Source organism: Anopheles aquasalis, chromosome 2 (genome assembly GCF_943734665.1).
Source record: "Anopheles aquasalis chromosome 2, idAnoAquaMG_Q_19, whole genome shotgun sequence".
In the NCBI taxonomy this organism is placed as follows: Eukaryota; Metazoa; Arthropoda; class Insecta; order Diptera; family Culicidae; genus Anopheles; species Anopheles aquasalis.
In genome coordinates, this window is record NC_064877.1 from 78,530,647 (window position 1) to 78,535,646 (window position 5,000).

General features: G+C 50.6%; 1 protein-coding gene across 2 annotated transcripts in view; it reads left to right on the top strand.

Moving 5' to 3' along the window:
• Nucleotides 1-5,000, top strand: part of LOC126570363 (protein madd-4) — a 120,266-nt gene that overhangs the window by 93,386 nt on the left and 21,880 nt on the right. The window lies entirely within an intron of this gene.

Genomic DNA, 5,000 nt, shown 5'->3' on the forward strand with positions numbered 1-5,000 from the left:
ACAAGTCCTCTTTGGATGGAAAGGGTGGATAGAAAGTTGCACACCAGACCAGACTTGCAGGATTACTCACCTTCGCCTGTTCGGACACCTTGGTGCCTGGCACGATGCTGCACTCGTCTCAACTCACTCTCGCTCTCTCGATGCCCCAGAGCTTCTACTTCGACAATCCACGAACCGTCCAATCTCTAAAAGAAAGAAGAAACGCGGGAGTGTGTGCGGGTGTGCTCTTGAAGAGCAAAGAAAGCCACAAGTTTTGCAGACTCATGGGCCATCCCACCCCCCTCCCAGTCACGGAGGTCGTCACGGTGTAAAGTTTTTCGATTAATGCACGAAAAGTGTCTTCCCGCACGGTTCACCGCCATCACGCTCGTGGAGCTGCGGCCTATTGTCGAAGCGCGATGATTTCCCATGCGTAATTACATACATTCCACCGCCATAAGACATAAGACAACGATTATGGTGATAATGATCACGATCAAGGCCGCTCATCATCGTGCTGATGGTGATGAAGATGATGAGCATGAGCATGATGAGGCTCGTTTGCTTCCTTGGCGCTGGCGTGCGCGTGCTTGGCATGCACATCCGTTCCGGTATCGTGGCGGAAGAGTGACCGAATTGATGGTGCTAAGATGGGACAATCTATCTTCCAAGTGCGGTGCAACCAACGCTCGGCGTTCCTAGACGCTCAATCCCTGTAAGTGAGTCCTCGGCCCCGATGGACGACCACATGAAAGGGGAAGCGCTTTCTTTCGCTTCCTTCTACTGTGGCACTATCACCTGATGGTGTGAGAATGGAAATAAACGCTTTAAATCAACACCTGGATCGAGGGGACGAAGGGACCAACCGGCGTCCTGTGCTAGAGGCAAGCGTTGAAAGCAGGTTCTGTCATCCCGTTGGTTTTGTAGCCAGCATTCGATACACCATGTGGCCAGAGTGCCACTCACGAACACACCCACACTCCCCGGCCCCCTGCTAGCTCTGTTTCCGTTCCGTTTTCTAAAGTATTATTTACCGAAAGCAACATCCCGCAACCGGTTGCCGACACCCGTAACGGGGAACATCTTTATGCAAAACCCGGAACAGATGGTATTGCGGTGCGGTGCTGGTGTGGTTCCGTTCCCTCTCCTGGGTCACCTTGGCAGCAGCTTGACACATTGTGCCAAACGGACCTGGGCAACAGCAGGGGGGATCAGAACCAACCAGCTTCGGTCTCATGGAGCATAAGCTTGCCAGCTACTGAAGAAGGCAACGGGAAACGGGTGGGCGAAGGCAAAAACTACTCCACACGAGCTAGCGAGTATCTTCAACCGACGACGCTTGGAGGTTCACCTTCTTTACGTCCTGGTGAGGGAGATTGGTGAGGTAACGGTAAGTGTAAAAGTCAAACCGAGTTCCCGGCAAATCGTCGTCGTCGTTCCATGACCCAATTAAATCAAATTGAAATGGACGCCAGCCAGGGGGGAACAGATGCACGGTGTGAGCTGCTGTGTGCCGTTCTTAACTACAGCACAGCTTCTTCTCTTGGCTACCGTTTGCTCACCGAACTGCTAATTGACTTCATCAGAAAGGCGATATTTCGGTGCCAGGAGATACGAGTTCTCGACGTTGGGAGTGTTGGATAGTCATTAATTTATGCCGTGAACCCGGATGGAAGCCCTTTCCTTTCGGGTGGTTTACTACTTCAATGAGCTTTTTACAGCACATCAATCACATTTCTGTCAAATTAAATTGACTGAAAACTACACCTAACGGGTTTTTACTACCAGGAACACACCCCAAACGAGGCATTAACATTCCTGCACCCTAAGGTGTGCTGTTTTACGCATTTGAATTTTCGGAATTCGATGAATCGGCTGTCATGATGGAGGATTTTAGTCGCTTGAGGCTGCGGACCATGTTCGGATATTCAATTCAAAAATTTACCCTACAACATGTAGTGCTAACTGAGCTAAGCATTTTTGGGCTGGAAGCCATAAACGTGTTTCGCCGATGATGTCGATGCATGTCCGATTGTGCTCCCCTGGGGTGCCTTTGTGTCAGCCATTTTACGCACATGAGCACCCGTAATTACATGAACAGTCAATTCACTCTAACCTGTCAAAACCTTCGACCACCATCGGCATCGGCATTGTGGTGCAAAATTCCTCGAACCATGGAACACCTCCCCCCCGAAGGTTACTACCGCAAAATCATAGTTGGCATAGTTGGAGCGCAGTCTACTCTGCATGTCCTGCGTCCTAGAGGGCATTCTAGGGCCAGAACGAACCCCATACGGTGAATCCCTCCCATGTATGATGCAAATATTGCGAAAGGGCATAAAATATGGACGGGACTTTACGTCCCGGGCACTGAATATGTTACGAGCATTGCGTTGCTATGTAGCATATTCTTTTGCTCTTCTTCCTTCTTTTTGTTTTTTGGTTTTTGCATTCCTCATCGCCTCCCTCCCTTACAATGTTGTTTCATTTTTATTTGTTGTGTTGTACGCCCGCCCCAGCCACATTCCGAGACCAGATTCCGGTTAGTGTCGAAGAGGGTTGGGGGGGGGGGGCTTTTTGCGCTTCGCAAAACAGTTCACTGCCACCACCAACACCACCACCACGACTATTACCACCATGAAATAGTGGAAACAAGACCGAGAATTAGGCCGAAAAGGTTCGGGGAAGGGAATATAAAAATAAACAAAAACCCCGAGCCTCCCCTTTTTTTTTTGTTCGGTGGTGGATAACGCACTAAACACTACTTTTTCTCACATTTTATTTGACCCAAGATGGCGGCGCCGAACTGGGCTTGCAGTACAGCTTTCGGGCAGCCGGATGTCCGACCATGGGGCGTCCGGTGCCACCAGGGAGGCCTCCTCACTGCCTCGAGGGGCGGGGTGGCATTGAGAAGGATAAAATCTATTTCTCCGACAGTGACGATGAAGCGACCTCGGCCCCCCCAAATATCCTAGCAAATCCTAGCACTTCGATTGAAGTTCCGTGGGTGCGAAGGAACGTGAACAGCGAACGGTCAGGGAGGGGTAGAGTTTCGGCGAGTTCGAAAGTGAAACGGAACCCCCGGATACCATCACCTCGCTCACCAGGACGATAATAATTTTAGTGAGGGCGCAGATAACCCCCAGGATAGCAAAGGAACGCTTTCTTAATAGTGCTACTTCGCCAGCCTCAACCCATGGGCCGGTTGGACGGTATTCGGATGAACCTTTTGAGCTTTGAGGTCCGATGATCCGATGGTGGCCTTCCACAAGGTGGGATTGGATCGAATGGACGCCTCGAATTAGGCCTGAAATAAGATGATAATTTAGGGGAAAATTTAATTTGCTCATAATTTATTACACCCGAGAGCACTAACAGCCGCATAATGGTTCCCCTCCTCACTCCGATAGGTGATTGGTCTCGCGAGAGCACCACCCGGGGGGTAGCCTTTATTTCGTTTGGATTGCTTTAAGCTTTTAACCGGAGTTCTCGGTGGATGATTCCTGGGTGGAAAGGAGAGCGCATCTCTCTCTCTCTCTCACATCTCGGCTAGACAACAGAGTTTCGCTACGAGCAAAATAGCCACACTCCTCATTATCATCATCACCATCATCGTCGTCGTCGTCGACGGAGGTCGAACAAGGTCTTGGCAAATTTGATCACGCAGTGGCCACACGCTAGCGCACAAAAACCCCTGGCCTCCGAGAGCGCGTGTCGCATAGAAAACGAGCGTTTTTCTTGCGTTTCATTTGAATATATATTTGATTACTAGACAGAGGCCGGATGCTGCTGCCTCTGCTGGATGGCCAATTCCACTTCGCTTCGACCGCTGTCATCTTCGGTCCGCAACCACAAACCCAATTGCAGTGCTCGGCCTCGGAGTCATGTAACGGACGCGTGAGGACGATGCCGGTGCTACCGGAGATTGCAGGGAGAAGATTGAATCATTAAACGATTAGACCAACCGGGTTCGGGGGCAACAGCAACAAGAAAAAAAAAAGGTCAATCCCATAAAACCCAATACCGTGTACGGTTGGCCATCGTCATCGGAAGCCGCCGTTCTGTGTCCTCATTGTTCTGCCGTCCCGGATGCTGCTGACCTAAGCTCGCTCGCTTGCTTGGTCGCCCGGTCGGTCGGTCGGTCGGTCATCGGCGAAACAGATTGTCCATTATCAGCTCCGGGATCAAGTGGGTAGAGTAGCCTGCCTCAAGTGTTGGGCCGGGCTCGTCTTCGACCAAGGAGAAGGACAGAACCAAATACTCCGTCGCTAGGCTGAAGTCGAAGGAGTCTTCTTACAGGCGTCGACGAAGAGCACGTAAGGGCCCGGTTGGTCTATGATTACATGATTGTTATTGGGGTGGAGGGTGAAGGGTGTTGGAGTGGACGGATGGACGTCGAGTCTGCCTGATCGAATATGCGTCCCAAAACAAATGGCTACCCGTCCCAATGATTGATCGATTCGCTCGCTTCGCTGGCACCCCAAAAAAAGACAGCGGCCCGATGGGCCTCCGGACCGACACTCCAGGATGCTTCTTGAACTCTCGGAGCAAAAACACCGAACCGAAGGAAGGGGAACCGGCACAGGCAAATGGATTCGTGTTCGCTGTTCGCTTGGCATTATGCTGCTAATAAAACGTCTCGATGAATTATTAATACAATGACTGTTATTTAAAAGGACTTGGAGCATTCAATAACGCCAAGCCAAGCCAAGCCTCCAGAGGAGACCTTCAACAGGGAGTGCGTGCGGGGACGACTCCTTCTAGGCTTCTGCCTCTTGCTCCACTCACTGCTACTTTCCAACGTGGCAATTGGTATTCGAGTTTTTTAATGACGCACAAATTAGTAGAATTGCGTGGCGTAGCATACGACCTAATACGCTTGGTTGCTGCCGTCCGTTCGTTCGTTCGAATTAAACCATCAGATGAAACCACCGCTGGCGGGGTGTATCGTGCCGACCAGGCACAACATGGCGAAAAAACAAATGTAGCATAAATACATCGAAATGATTTATGATAATTAT